This window comes from Nerophis ophidion, linkage group LG11 (assembly GCF_033978795.1).
Source record: "Nerophis ophidion isolate RoL-2023_Sa linkage group LG11, RoL_Noph_v1.0, whole genome shotgun sequence".
NCBI classification, from domain to species: domain Eukaryota; kingdom Metazoa; phylum Chordata; class Actinopteri; order Syngnathiformes; family Syngnathidae; genus Nerophis; species Nerophis ophidion.
Genome location: NC_084621.1, coordinates 5,471,163 through 5,487,814, shown reverse-complemented (window position 1 = coordinate 5,487,814; position 16,652 = coordinate 5,471,163). Strand labels below are relative to the sequence as shown.

At 35.4% G+C, this 16,652-nt stretch overlaps 1 protein-coding gene and 1 long non-coding RNA gene across 5 annotated transcripts in view; one reads left to right on the top strand and one right to left on the bottom strand.

The window, feature by feature from the left end:
* The window catches only part of grik2 (glutamate receptor, ionotropic, kainate 2), a 607,548-nt gene that overhangs the window by 328,682 nt on the left and 262,214 nt on the right, over positions 1-16,652 (bottom strand). The gene's annotated exons all lie outside the window — the stretch shown is intronic.
* LOC133561585 (uncharacterized) overlaps positions 1-16,652 on the top strand; it is a 210,791-nt gene that overhangs the window by 66,069 nt on the left and 128,070 nt on the right. The window contains exon 3 of one of the 3 annotated variants that reach the window (XR_009808738.1): positions 4,191-4,682. The exons of the other annotated variants lie outside the window; for them this stretch is intronic. This is a non-coding gene — a long non-coding RNA (uncharacterized LOC133561585). Of the gene's footprint in view, positions 1-4,190; positions 4,683-16,652 lie in introns of those variants that run through there. 3 annotated transcript variants of the gene reach the window in all.

Sequence of the window (16,652 nt, the reverse complement as noted above, 5' to 3'; positions counted from 1 at the left end):
TCAACCAAAAATGCTTTGCTCTGATTAGGGGGTACTTGAATTAAAAAAATGTTCACCGGGGGTACATCACTGAAAAAAGGTTGAGAACCACTGCTATACAGAACCAGGTGTGGGGAAATTGTGTTCAAGCCAGGGATAAAGTGGCTGACAATAAGGCGAACATTTTTATAAATGAAGTTGCTATGGAATGGTGCTTAAAACGCAGGAAAACATGCAAGTCTAACCTGTCATGAGCCATCATACCAATTACAGTGAATACAAGCAGTGATGGGCAAGCTACTTGTAAAATGTAGTAAGTTAAGTTAAAATGTACTCTCGATTAAAATGTAGCTAAGCTACAGGGGAAGTTATTCCGAGTGAATTGTAACAAGCTCCACGGTAAAAGAAGCTTGCTACATCAAAACTACATTTATCTGCATTTATATCTATGGGCCCGCATGTATAATATCAACTGGAAATTGTTTATGTATCATGTTTAGGGGTGGGCAAATTAGTGCGTTAATTACGAGTTAACTCATCAATCTATTAACGCCGACAATTATTTTATCGCACATGTGCGTATGTTATTTACATGCTTTTATTTTGTTAACGCCTTTTCTTAAGATGGCGTGGAGGGGCTCTTGGTAAAGATGGAACATTTGGCAAAAATACCGGACAATTTTGCAAATGTCATGGCTGGCTTACAGCGTGGTCACTCCGGGATCACTTACGACCGCCAGACAATTCTGGATGTGGATAGATCGGGCCGTTTTGGACTGAATGACGCGTGCTTGCTAGACCGGCTAGCTAGCATGGGAATACTTTGCCGGCTACATCCAGCGGCCTGTGAAGCAGCGGAGTATATGTGTTGTCTGTCTATTTATGAATAATGCAGACCAGGAGTGTTGGCTGAGTTCTTAACGTTTGCTTTCAGAGCGTGCATATCACAACATACAAGATGCCGTCATGGCGACACAACCTATACCGGGCTACCGCGCATGCTCGTCACTCCTGTTGCATGCTGGGTAGGGTAGTTGTATTTTTTCCCTGGCTCATAACATCACAATATAGTACCATGTATATGCGTTCAGTTTATCAAAGCACCAAGCAAACAATCGGAAAATTCCCATCATATCAATTCCTAGATATGGTCATAATTATTTTAAGTGCACTACGCAGAATAAACACAACATTATTAATATTGCTACTACGGATAATTTGATCAAAAATTCCCTAAAACAGCCCACTACCTATAATATAGGTTTTTTAAACATAAGATCCCTGATAAAAAAAAATGTTTCTGCTGTTACCTCAGAAATTGCCTGTTCAGATGTTATGATTGTGGCTCAGAGATTTGTATGTAGATTATATTTATTTTCCATAACAAACAGGATAACTTAAATACCCTGGCAGTGGCAATAAGCTTAAATGTTTGTATTGACATTTTTGGAGTAGATTTTCATCAAATATGCTATTTAACTGCTACTGTTTAACAAGGACTGATTTAAATTGTGTTTGCACAACAAATGTTTTGGCGCTTTTGTTCATGTGGGAGAATATTCCAATAAAGGTGCACTACACACTACTTTTGAATTCATTATTGGGCTTTGTGTATACAACGCAGTTAATCGCGATTAATCAGAGAACTAGTGCAATTAACTTCGATTAAAATTTTTAATCGTTGCCCAGCCCTAATCATGTTGTATGCTTGCATGTTCAAAATAAACTTGAACTCAACTCAAATCAATGTTAATATTACTGAAAGTGAACACATGGACCCAATAAAAATTTAATTACTATTAACTATCTGTCAGTTGTCAGGACACCTGACAACTACCTGTATACCCCACTATATGTATTTTTTTTACTTATCCCTTTCTTTGGCCCATCCTCATAATTGTATTCATTTTCTTGGCTCCTCCATTGGCTTCTCTCAGAGACACTGGCGTTCACCGCAGCCCTCCGACTTTCAGGTAGGACTTTATAATCTCACTAAAACACTATTAACACAATAAGCAGATAAGGGATTTTCCCGGATTATCCTAGTAAATGTGTTTAATAACATCTGAATCGCTCTAAAACAACACCTCCAGGCTACTTCAACACTTTACTAATACCCTCCTCCATTCACATCCCATCTCCCCGGATTATAAACAACTCAAATGTACTTCTAATGTATATACTTGTTCTTATGCTATGTGAACTCACTATGTTCTCTGCTGGCTGTACATATCCTACTAAATAAGACCTACACTGTTTCAATGTCCATTTCTCTGTTGATGCAATTGTTGATGACTGAAGTACTGATATCAACCAAAGCTCCTCATCCCACCCCCCGGATTGTAAATAATGTAAATAATTCAATGTATATACTATGATGATTAACCTGTGTGATGACTGTATTATGCTGATAGTATATATTTGTACCATGAATTGATTAACGTGGACCCCGACTTAAACAAGTTGAAAAACTTATTCGGGTGTTACCATTTAGTGGTCAATTGTACGGAATATGTACTGTACTGTGCAATCTACTAATAAAAGTATCAATCAATCAATCAATCCCGCTGCTACCGCCTGGAGCCGTCGCCTTTTCTTTTTTTTTTTTCTTTTTTTTTGTGCTGCACTCTAACTTTCTTCATCCACCAATCTTTCATCCTCGCTCAAATTAACGGGGAAATTGTCCCTTTGTCGGTCCGAATCGCTCTTGCTACTGGTGGCTATGATTGTAAACAATGTGAGGATGTGAGGAGCCCTACAACCGGTGATGTCACGCGCACATCGTCTGCTACTTCCGGTAAAGGCAAGGCTTTTTTATTAGCGACCAAAAGTTGCGAACTTTATTGTTGATGTTCTCTACTAAATCCTTTTAAGCAAAAATATGGCAATATCGCGAAATGATCAAGTACGACACATAGAATGGACCTGCTATCCCCGTTTTGAATAAGAAAATCTCATTTCAGTAGGCCTTTATATTACTTCTGATTCTGATTTAGGATCTGCATAAGTCACCGGCAATTTGAAATCAAACCATGGAAGCATGGTGGATATATTTATAAAACAATGTTGCCTTCTGGATCGGTTCGCAGCCGAGTGTGAAGCGACCGGAATGAGAATCAGCACCTCCAAGTCCGAGTCCATGGTTCTCGCCCGGAAAAGGGTGGAGTGCCATCTCCGGGTTGGGGAGGAGACCCTGCCCCAAGTGGAGGAGTTCAAGTACCTAGGAGTCTTGTTCACGAGTGGGGGAAGAGTGGATCGTGAGATCGACAGGCGGATCGGTGCGGCGTCTTCAGTAATGCGGACGTTGTATCGATCCGTTGTGGTGAAGAAGGAGCTGAGCCGGAAGGCAAAGCTCTCAATTTACCGGTCGATCTACGTTCCCATCCTCACCTATGGTCATGAGCTTTGGGTCATGACCGAAAGGATAAGATCACGGGTACAAGCGGCCGAAATGAGTTTCCTCCGCCGTGTGGCGGGGCTCTCCCTTAGAGATAGGGTGAGAAGCTCTGCCATCCGGGAGGAACTCAAAGTAAAGCCGCTGCTCCTTCACATCGAGAGGAGCCAGATGAGGTGGTTCGGGCATCTGGTCAGGATGCCACCCGAACGCCTCCCTAGGGAGGTGTTTAGGGCACGTCCAACTAGTAGGAGGACCCAGGACACGTTGGGAAGACTATGTCTCCCGGCTGGCCTGGGAACGCCTCGGGATCCCCCGGGAAGAGCTAGATGAAGTGGCTGGGGAAAGGGAAGTCTGGGCTTCCCTGCTTAGGCTGCTGCCCCCGCGACCCGACCTCGGATAAGCGGAAGAAGATGGATGGATGGATGTTGCCTTCTTCCATTCTTTCTCCAAACGAACCTTTGTGAATTTGCCCAATTCGTGACGTTTTTTCTATCGCTGACGTCAGTGGTTTTCTCCATAAATGGTAACGTTTTACCCGAAGAACTGTCTGAATCTACCAGCAAACTCTCGATGGATTGCACGTTGTCATTTGCACCTGTGACTCCATGGCCGTAGAATTTTAACAGTGGCTTAAACAATGAGATCATAGACAGAAGGAACACTGGTTATCCGTCAGCCCTCACACTTGAAAACTCACCAAAGCAATCCATCTTTTAAAAAAAAAGCACCTCGGAGATGAGATTTCAAAGCGGAATCACCTTGTTCAGTATAATTCCATTATCATTCAGGGTGTGTGAATGTGTGTGCTGGACAGATGCCAAACCATTCTGACGGTGCGATCCTGTAATCCGGTGTCAGGGTCCTGCCTCCCATGCTAAGACTCACAAAATCAATATGAATCACAGATTAAGATTGCATGGAGGATGATTCAACACGGAGGCCGGGATAACGGCTGCAGCTGTCAGGTGGAAATGCCTTGAGAGAACTTTCACATCAGTCCTCACTCACTTGCTGTCAATACATTTTAATTTTTGGGGTTTTAATGTAATTTTTGCCTTAAATGATTGTAGACAAGGCTCGGAAGAAAGAGCAGACATGTCTATCCATCTAAATAAATAAATAAATAAATGGGTTGTACTTGTATAGCGCTTTTCTACCTTCAAGGTACTCAAAGCGCTTTGACACTACTTCCACATTTACCCATTCACACACACATTCACACACTGATGGAGGGAGCTGCCATGCAAGGCGCTAACCAGCCCCCATCAGGAGCAAGGGTGAAGTGTCTTGCTCAGGACACAACGGACGTGACGAAGTTGGTACTAGGTGGGAATTGAACCAGGGACCCTCGGCTTGCGCACGGCCACTTTTCCACTGCGCCACACCGTCCCTTAATCCATCTATTTTCTACCGCTTGTCCCGTTCAGGGTGGAGGTGGGTGCTGGAGCCTATCTCAACTGCATTCGGGCGGAAGGGGGGGGTACACTCTGGACAAGTCGCCAGCTCATCGCAGGGCATCTAACACAGTGGTTCTCAAATGGGGGTACGTGTACCCCTGGGGGTACTTGAAGGTGTGCTAAGGGGTACGTGAACTTTTTTTTTAATATTCTAAAAACAGTTCAAAAATCCTTCATAGATATATTTATTGAATAATACTTCAACAAAATATGAGTGTAAGTTCATAAACTGTGAAAAGAAATACAACAATGCAATATTCAGTGTTGACAGCTAGACTTTTTGTGGACATGTTTCATGAATATTGATGTTAAAGATGTATTTTTTGTGAAGAAATGTTTAGAATTAAGTTGATGGATCTCTATTACAATCCCCAAAGAGGGCATTTTAAGTTGATGATTACTTCTATGTGTAGAAATCTTTATTTAGAATTGAATCACTTGTTTGTTTTTCAACAAGTTTTAATTATTTTTATATCTTTTTTTCCAAATAGTTGAAGAAAGACCACTACGAATGAGCAATATTTTGCACTGTTATACAATTTAATAAATTGGAAACTGATGACATAGTGCTGTATTTTACTTCTTTATCTCCTTTTTTTTAGCCAAAAATGCTTTGCTCTGATTAGGGGGTACTTGAATTAAAAAAATGTTCGCAGGGGGTACATCACTGAAAAAATTTAAAATGTAATTTAAAATTTTAATTTTAAATTAAATTAAATTAATTTTTAAAAATTTTATTTAAATTGAATTTAAAAAATGTTCACAGGGGGTACATCACTGAAAAAAGGTTGAGAACCACTGATCTAACTGATCCAAAATAAAGCAGGCATTATGAATCAAAGTGCCCAAAGGAAACCAACACTTCAGTTACTTCTCAATGTGATAGACTTACTGACATTGATTTCTCAATTCAATGGCTTAGGGCGGTTTAGCACGGTTGGTAGAGTGGCTGTGCCAGCAACTTGAGGGTTGCAGGTTCGATTCCCGCTTCTGCCAACCTAGTCACTGCCGTTGTGTCCTTGGGCAAGACACTTTACCCACCTGCTCCCAGTGCCACCCACACTGGTTTGAATGTAACTTAGATATTGGGTTTCACTATGTAAAGCGCTTTGAGTCACTTGAGAAAAGCGCTATATAAATATAATTCACTTCACTTCACTTAGTTCTATCAATCTGAGGAAAATACAAAATGTCCACACAATCCTTTTTAAAGTTTTAAGATTTAAACAATGGATCTGGACAACTAGTGACCGATTTCCCTTTGAGACAGACGACCCTATTGAATTTCTAGCGTTTTATTATTATACCGCCGCCTCTTTGAGCTGTAATTTGACCCCCTTAACATGCTTCAAAACTCACCAAATGGGACACACACATCAGAACTGTCAAAAATTGTGATTTAATCAAAAAAAAACCAAACCCCAAAACTCAAAATTGCGCTCGAGCGCCGCCTAGGAAGAAAACACAGACAAAACTGCCTCTAACTCCCAGTAGGATTGTCGTAAACACCCGAAACAAAAACATCTTAGTAGGTCTCATTTAGACCTATATTTCATACACTGACAACCCCCAGCTTAAATCAACAGGAAGTTATTAATTCCCCCTTCAGTACAAAAGTTGGTTAAAAAAAATGTCGCTTTTTTTCAAACATGATCTCCTCTAAAGCCGTTTGTCATGTTGAGACACTTAATTAATGTCTTACCTTAATTATAACAATTACATAAGGCTTTTAACTTTTTGCGGCTCCAAACACATTTGTTTTTTTGTATTTCTGGTTCAATATGGCTCGTTCAACATGTCGGGTTGCCGACCCCTGATTTAGGGGAAGCTTCAGAGAAGGTTCTGTCCCCTCTAGTGCTGAATCTGGAGCGTGGGACGGACTAGCATTTTGTTTGCAGACTCCTGGGCGTAGTGAGGCTGCAGAAGCTCAGACAAATAAGGAGGGACAAGTCCATGTAAGAATTTAAAAACTAAGAGCAGCATTTTAAAATCAATCCTTAAATGCCCCTGTGCTCCCATCCCTGTTAGCAAGCGGGCGGCTGCATTCTGGACCCCCTGGAGGGGGCAAAGGGAGGACTGCTCAAGGCCAATATGAAGTGAGTTACAGTGGTCAAGCCTTGATGAGATAAAAGCATGTATTGCTTTTTCAAAATCAGTATTTGGTACGTGTTTTTTTTAACCCTGCTTTAAAGCTTCAGCTGAAAGCATTTTACAATTGCTGAGATTTGTTTATCCATCCATCCATGTTCTACCGCTTGGGGTTGCGGGGGGTGCTGGAGCATATCCCAGCTGCACACGGGCGGAAGGCAGTGTACACTCTGGACAAGTCCCCATCTCATCGCAACATTCCCCATAATTTTAGTGGGATTTTATTTTTAACTTGACATTTGTCAAAACAAAAATGAATTCGAATCTACGTTAAGAATGTTTGACCTATTTCAAGCTCTAATTACTTCACATTAAATAATCCACTCACTTGACATCAACTATTTCACTTTGTAATATTTTGAGGGGAAAATATTGCATATTTTGTGTTTGCCTTATAAAAAAAAACTGTTATTTTTTACAAAAAAGGCATAAAACAAACAAGAAAAAGTAACAAAATCATAATAGTGAATTAAAATCGGTCATAAATTATTGACCTATTTCAGGCTTTAATTACTTCACATTAAAAATATTCCACTTACCTGACATCAAATATTTCACTTTGAAATATTTTGAGGGTAAAATATTGCATATTTTGTTTGCCATTTTAAAAAATATATATTTTTGACAAAAAAGGCATAAAACAATTGTGAAAAAATAACAAAAACTGATAGTTTTCAACTTGATCTAAAAAGAAAAAATAATCTTTTTTTTTTTTTCAACACAGTTATGAGTTGGACCTTTTTTGTTTTGCCAATTTTTTTTTTTTTTAACCTGTCATTCGTCAAACATAAAACATCATAAAAATATATGGCATGAATTATTGACCTATTTCAGACTCTAATTACTTCACATTTAATATTCCACTTCCATGACATCAAATATTTTATATTTTGTGTTCGCTGTATTAAAATTTTTTTTTATTTTTGACGAAAAAAAAGGCATAAAACACATGAAAAAATAACAAAACCGACTGATTGGTTTCAACTTGATCTAGAGCGAAAAAAAATGATTAAAAATGTATTTTTAACACTGTTATTAGTTGGGCCTTTTTTTATTCCCAATAATTTTATTTTTAACCTGTCATTTGTCAAAACATAATAATGAATTAAAAAGATCTGTGTCATGAATTATTGACCAATTTCAGGCTCCAATTACTACACATGAAGGAATAAATAAAGTACTATCCATCTATCAAATATTCCACTTTCTTGACATCAAATATTTCACTTTGAAATATTTTGAGGGTAAAATATTGCATATTTTGTGTTTGCTATATCAAAAAAAACTTATTTTTTTTACAAAAAAGGCATAAAAAACATGAAAAATTAACAAAAACCGACTGATAGTTTTTAACTTGATCTAGAGAGAAAAAATAATTAAAAATTCATTTTTAACACTGTTATGAGTTGCGCCTTTTTGTATTCCCAATAATTTTATTTTTAACCTGTCATTTGTCAAAACATAATAATGAATTACAATCTGTGTTATGAATTATTGACCAATTTCAGGCTCCAATTACTTCACATTAAAAATATTCTACTTACTTGACATCAAATATTTCACTTTGAAATATTTTGAGGGTAAAATATTGCATATTTTGTTTGCCATTTAAAAAAATATATATACTTTTGACAAAAAAGGCATAAAACAAACGTGAAAAAATAACAAAAACTGATAGTTTTCAACTTGATCTAGAGAGAAAAAATAATATTTTTTTTTTTTCAACACTGTTATGAGTTGGACCTTACTTCACATTTAATATTCCACTTCCTTGACATTAAATATTTTATATTTTGTGTTTGCTGTATTAAAAAAGAATGTTATTTTTGACAAAAAAAAGGCATAAAACTCATGAAAAAATAACAAAACCGACTGATTGTTTTCAACTTGATCTAGAGCAGAAAATTTAAAAAAAATATGTTTTTAACACTGTTTTGAGTTGCGCCTTTCTTTATTCCCAATAATTTTATTTTTAACCTGTCATTTGTCAAAACATAATAATGAATTGAAAAAATCTGTCATGAATTATTGACCAATTTCAGGCTCCAATTACTACACATGAAGGAATAAATAAAGTTCTATCCATCTATCAAATATTCCACTTTCTTGACATCAAATATTTCACTTTGAAATAGTATCAGGGAAAAAATTGCATATTTTGTGTTTGCTATATAAAAAAAAACTGTTATTTTTTACAAAAAAGGCATACAGAAAACATGAAAAATTAACAAAAACCGACTGTTTTTAACTTGATCTAGAGAGAAAAAATAATTAAAAATTCATTTTTAACACTGTTATGAGTTGCGCCTTTTTATATTCCCAATAATTTTATTTTTAACCTGTCATTTGTCAAAAAATAATATGAATTAAAATCTGTGTCATGAATTATTAACTAATTTGAGGCTCTAATTACTTCACATTAAAAATATTCCACTTACCTGACATCAAATATTTCACTTTGAAATATTTTGAGGGTAAAATATTGCATATTTTGTTTGCCATTTAAAAAAATATATATACTTTTGACAAAAAAGGCATAAAACAAACGTGAAAAAATAACAAAAACTGATAGTTTTCAACTTGATCTAGAGAAAAAAAATCTTTTTTTTTTTTTTTTTTCAACACAGTTATGAGTTGGACCTTTTTGTTTTGCCATTTTTTTTTTAACCTGTCATTCGTCAAACATAAAAAATCATAAAAATATATGTCATGAATTATTGACCTATTTCAGACTCTAATTACTTCACATTTAATATTCCACTTCCATGACATCAAATATTTCATATTTTGTGGTTGCTTTATTAAAAAAAACTGTTATTTTTGACAAAATGGCATAAAAAACATGAAAAATAACAAAACCGACTGATTTTTTTCAACTTGATCTAGAGCGAAAAAATGATTAAAAAAAAATGTTTTTCACACTGTTATTAGTTGGGCCTTTTTTTATTCCCAATAATTTTATTTTTAACCTGTCATTTGTCAAAACATAATAATGAATTAAAAAAATCTGTGTCATGAATTATTGACCAATTTCAGGCTCCAATTACTACACATGAAGGAATAAATAAAGTACTATCCATCTATCAAATATTCCACTTTCTTGACATCAAATATTTCACTTTGAAATATTTTGAGGGTAAAATATTGCATATTTTGTGTTTGCTATATCAAAAAAACCTGTTATTTTTTTTTACAAAAAAGGCATACAGAAAACATGAAAAATTAACAAAAACCGACTGATAGTTTTTAACTTGATCTAGAGAGAAAAAATAATTAAAAATTCATTTTTAACACTGTTATGAGTTGCGCCTTTTTATATTCCGAATAATTTTATTTTCAACCTGTCATTTGTCAAAAAATAATATGAATTCAAATCTGTGTCATGAATTATTGACCTATTTCAGGCTCCAATTACTACACATGAAGGAATAAATAAAGTTCTATCCATCTATCAAATATTCCACTTTCTTGACATCAAATATTTCACTTTGAAATAGTATCAGGGAAAAAATTGCATATTTTGTGTTTGCTATATAAAAAAAAACTGTTATTTTTTACAAAAAAGGCATACAGAAAACATGAAAAATTAACAAAAACCGACTGTTTTTAACTTGATCTAGAGAGAAAAAATAATTAAAAATTCATTTTTAACACTGTTATGAGTTGCGCCTTTTTATATTCCCAATAATTTTATTTTTAACCTGTCATTTGTCAAAAAATAATATGAATTAAAATCTGTGTCATGAATTATTAACTAATTTGAGGCTCTAATTACTTCACATTAAAAATATTCCACTTACCTGACATCAAATATTTCACTTTGAAATATTTTGAGGGTAAAATATTGCATATTTTGTTTGCCATTTAAAAAAATATATATACTTTTGACAAAAAAGGCATAAAACAAACGTGAAAAAATAACAAAAACTGATAGTTTTCAACTTGATCTAGAGAAAAAAAATCTTTTTTTTTTTTTTTTTTCAACACAGTTATGAGTTGGACCTTTTTGTTTTGCCATTTTTTTTTTAACCTGTCATTCGTCAAACATAAAAAATCATAAAAATATATGTCATGAATTATTGACCTATTTCAGACTCTAATTACTTCACATTTAATATTCCACTTCCATGACATCAAATATTTCATATTTTGTGGTTGCTTTATTAAAAAAAACTGTTATTTTTGACAAAATGGCATAAAAAACATGAAAAATAACAAAACCGACTGATTTTTTTCAACTTGATCTAGAGCGAAAAAATGATTAAAAAAAAATGTTTTTCACACTGTTATTAGTTGGGCCTTTTTTTATTCCCAATAATTTTATTTTTAACCTGTCATTTGTCAAAACATAATAATGAATTAAAAAAATCTGTGTCATGAATTATTGACCAATTTCAGGCTCCAATTACTACACATGAAGGAATAAATAAAGTACTATCCATCTATCAAATATTCCACTTTCTTGACATCAAATATTTCACTTTGAAATATTTTGAGGGTAAAATATTGCATATTTTGTGTTTGCTATATCAAAAAAACCTGTTATTTTTTTTTACAAAAAAGGCATACAGAAAACATGAAAAATTAACAAAAACCGACTGATAGTTTTTAACTTGATCTAGAGAGAAAAAATAATTAAAAATTCATTTTTAACACTGTTATGAGTTGCGCCTTTTTATATTCCGAATAATTTTATTTTCAACCTGTCATTTGTCAAAAAATAATATGAATTCAAATCTGTGTCATGAATTATTGACCTATTTCAGGCTCCAATTACTTCACATTAAAAATATTCCACTTACATGACATCAAATATTTCACTTTGAAATATTTTGAGGGTAAAATATTGCATATTTTGTTTGACATTTTAAAAAATATATATTTTTGACAAAAAAGGCATAAAACAAACGTGAAAAATAAAAACTGATAGTTTTTAACTTGATCTAGAGAGAAAAATTGTATTAATTTTTTTCAACACTGTTATGAGTTGGACCTTTTTGTTTTGCCAATATTTTTATTTTCAACCTGTCATTCGTCAAACATAAAAAAAAATCATAAAAATCTATGTCATGTAGTATCGATCTATTTCAGACTCTAATTACATCACATTTAATATTCCACTTCCTTGACATCAAATATTTCATATTTTGTGGTTGCTTTATTAAAAAAAAATGTTATTTTTGACAAAATGGCATAAAAAACATGAAAAATAACAAAACCGACTGATTGTTTTCAACTTGATCTAGAGCGAAAAAAATTATTAAAAATGTGTTTTTAACACTGTTATGAGTTGCGCCTTTTTTTATTCCCAATCATTTTATTTTTAACCTGTCATTTGTCAAAACATAATAATGAATTAAAAAAATCTGTGTCATGAATTATTGACCTATTTCAGGCTCTAATTGCTTCACATGAAGGAATAAATAAAGTACTGTCTATCTATCAAATATTCCACTTACTTAACATCAAATATTTCACTTTGAAATATTTTGAGGGGAAAATATTGCATATTTTGTCTTTGCCATATAAAAAAAGTAATTTTTTACAAAAAAGGCACAAAACAAACATGAAAAAAATAACGAAAACTGACCGATAGTTCTCACAAAAGGGCGAGATATCGAGGCATGTGGACCCATTGCACTCTTTAAATCAGGGGTGTCAAACTCACTTTAGATCAGGGGCCACATGGAGAATAATCTACCAAGTGGGCCGGACTGGTAAAATTACAGCACGATAAAATAAAAATAAACTTCCGATTGTTTTATTTGTTTAAAAATAGAAAAAGCACATTCTGAAATTATACACATTATAATGTTCTTTTTTTTTTTAACACTTACATGGTGCGGTTTATTTGTCCTTATTTATATTTTCTGAATAAATGATGTGATAATGTTCATCAGTCAACTCATTGGTGGTCATTTTCAATCTATTGAGACAAAAAACAATATCCAAATCACATTAAAGGATGTTATTCAAGTAGTTTGATTTTTCCTTGACTGATGCACTAACATGTGGTTTATTTTGTACATAAGTAGCATCATCTACAAATATAGAAATAATTGCTATTGCGACATCCAGTGGACACATTTAGAACAGCAGTTTCTTTCATTCAAAAATGTCAGGTTTATTTTTATACTGAGCGAACTAAAAACGCGGGCCGGATAAAAACTGTTCGTGGGCCTGAACCGGCTCTCGCGCCCCCACTTTAAACCTTTTCAAATGTTCAGATCAACAAATACGATCTTCTATATCTTGCCTGTTGAGAAAAATAGTGGACATACTCGTCCACTCAACATCCTCCTTTTACTACCCCAAAAATGTTTGATTTACCTCAAAGTCGTTTGCTATGTCAGAAGAATCCATGCTGTTTTAATTAAGGATGAAGGTTTTAATGCTGCCCATCCAAGCTCATCCATGACTGAAACCGGCCGATATCAATCGCATGTAATAACTGTAATTGTTATATTTAATATTTAAAAATATTTAAATTACTTTCTTTGCTCCATTCTCTATCATTACACACAACTGTTTGTACAAACGTTAAAGTTAAAGTAGAAATGATAGTCAACCACACACACACACACACACTAGGTGTGGTGAGATTATCCTCTGCATGTGACACATCACCCTCACCCCCTGGGAGGTGAGGGGAGCAAATTCGCTCCATTCTGTCCACTAAAGACGCTGAGATCATTATCCATGCGTTTGTTACGTCTCGCCTCGACTACTGTAACGTATTATTTTTGGGTCTCCCCATGTCTAGCATTAAAAGATTACAGTTGGTACAAAATGCGGCTGCTAGACTTTTGACAAGAACAAGAAAGTTTGATCACATTACACCTGTACTGGCTCACCTGCACTGGCTTCCTGTGCACTTAAGATGTGACTTTAAGGTTTTACTACTTACGTATAAAATACTACACGGTCTAGCTCCATCCTATCTTGCCCATTGTATTGTACCATATGTCCCGGCAAGAAATCTGCCTTCAAAGGACTCCGGCTTGTTAGTGATTCCCAAAGCCCAAAAAAAGTCTGCGGGCTATAGAGCGTTTTCATTTCAGGCTCCAGTACTCTGGAATGCCCTCCCGGTAACAGTTCGAGATGCCACCTCAGTAGAAGCATTTAAGTCTCACCTTAAAACTCATTTGTATACTCTAGCCTTTAAATAGACTCCCTTTTTAGACCAGTTGATCTGCCGTTTCTTTCCTTTTTCTTCTATGTCCCACTCTCCCTTGTGGAGGGGGTCCGGTCCGATCCGGTGGCCATGTACTGCTTGCCTGTGTATCGGCTGGGGACATCTCTGCGATGCTGATCCGCCTCCGCTTGGGATGGTTTCCTGCTGGCTCTGCTGTGAACGGGACTCTCGCTGCTGTGTTGGATCCGCTTTGGACTGGACTCTCGCGACTGTGTTGGATCCATTGTGGATTGAACTTTCACAGTATCATGTTAGACCCGCTCGACATCCATTGCTTTCCTCCTCTCCAAGGTTCTCATAGTCATCATTGTCACCGACGTCCCACTGGGTGTGAGTTTTCCTTACCCTTATGTGGGCCTACCGAGGATGTTGTGGTGGTTTGTGCAGCCCTTTGAGACACTAGTGATTTAGGGCTATATAAGTAAACATTGATTGATATATATATATATATATATATATATATATATATATATATATATACATTTTTTTTTTTTACAGTCTTTGGTCTGACTCACAAAGCCGGTAGTACCCAATAACCAAACAAAAGCCAAAATTATTTGGTATTTGTCCAGGAAATTATTCCCTGAATTTGTAAACATTAACAAAATCAACAGATAATCATTTTTGAGAACATAAACACATATTTGTTCTAGTATTGTTCATATACTGATACTACCTGTGGTATCGACACCACCTATTATTATATAAATGGTTGTTGTTTTACATTCCTGTTAATTTCCTGTTAATCCAGTATATTCCAGACTATAAACCCCTACTATTTTCCCACACTTTGTACCCTGCGGTTTATAAAACGGCGCGGCTAATTTATTGATTTTCCTTCGCCGACGTCCATAAAGTTTTGTATCGAACAAATAGTTTTCATTAAACACAAGCAGAGACACTGAAAAGTTGTGTTATTGTTTGTGCTATGGTGCTATTTTTTTGGACGAGTTTGCTCACTTCATGTTCTACGGGGTGAACGTCCAGCGTTTCCTTTTGTTTCGTGTTTTGAACCGGAAGTACAAGTGCCGTTCTGTCTTCTAGTTGTTCATAGTGTTGCAAGCCATATGGATTCTTCATTCATCACGCCAAGCAACATTTGAAAGTTTTATAATATTACTAAAACGATTCATAATTCCTAAACCATCCTATGTGTGATGTCCGTAGGAGTGTTTTCATGCATATTTGCACATATTTCTATCGTAATGAAACTGGTGTTAGCATAGCTTATATGCTAACATATTTACAAGTGTCTGTGTTAGTATTTTTAACTTATAATGCCAATCTTTTTGTATTGTTCCAGGTTCATAAATGTCTGTTTAAAGTTAAGTTGATCAAAGTACCAATGATTGTCTCTCACACACACTAGGTGTGGTGAAATTTGTCCTCTGCATTTGACCCATCCCCTTGTTTACCCCCTGGGAGGTGAGGGGAGCAGTGGGCAGCAGCGGTGGCCACGCCCGGGAAACATTTTTGTGATTGAACCCCCAATTCCAACCCTTGATGTTGAGTACCAAGCAGGGAGGTAATGGGTCCCATTTTTATAGTCTTTGGTTTGAACTCACAACCTACCGTACCTCAGGACAGACATTCTAACCACTAGTTCACTGAGTATAGCTGACTAAAGTGCTAGCTTCCAGAGCTAGTAGGTCCGTAATGATGACATCTGTTTTGTTTGATCAACCGTTTTACTGCCGTATTACAGGCAGAATCTGAAAATAATTGAGGTATCTAAATAAACATTTCCAAAAAAACGATTTCCATGTAAGTAACAAATTTCCCAACATATATATTAGTGGCTTATAGTTTGGTGCGGCTAATTTATTGATTTTCCTTCGCCGACGTCCATAATGTTTTGTATCGAACAAATAGTTTTCATTAAACACAAGCAGAGACACTGAAAAGTTGTGTTATTGTTTGTGCTATGGTGCTATTTTTTGGACGAGTTCGCTCACTCCAGGTTCTACGGGGTGAACGTCTCCACTTTAGTGTTTCCTTTTGTTTCGTGTTTTGAACCGGAAGTACAAGTGCCGTTCTGTCTTCTAGTTGTTCATAGTGTTGCAACCCATATGGATTCTTCATTCATCACTCCAAGCAACGTTTGAAAGTTTTATAATATTACTAAAACGATTCATAATTCCTAAACCATCCTATGTGTGATGTCCGTAGGAGTGTTTTCATGCATATTTGCACATATTTCTATCGTCATGAAACTGGTGTTGGCATAGTTTATATGCTAACATATTTGCAAGTGTCTGTAGGGAATAAGCGGTAGAAAATGGATGGATGGATGGATGGATGTGTTAGTATTTTTAACTTATAATGCCAATCTTTTTGTATTGTTCCAGGTTCATAAATGTCTGTTTAAAGTTAAGTTGATCAAAGTACCAATGATTGTCTCTCACACACACTAGGTGTTGTGAAATTTGGCCTCTGCATTTGACCCATCCCCTTGTTTAGCCCCTGGGAGGTGAGG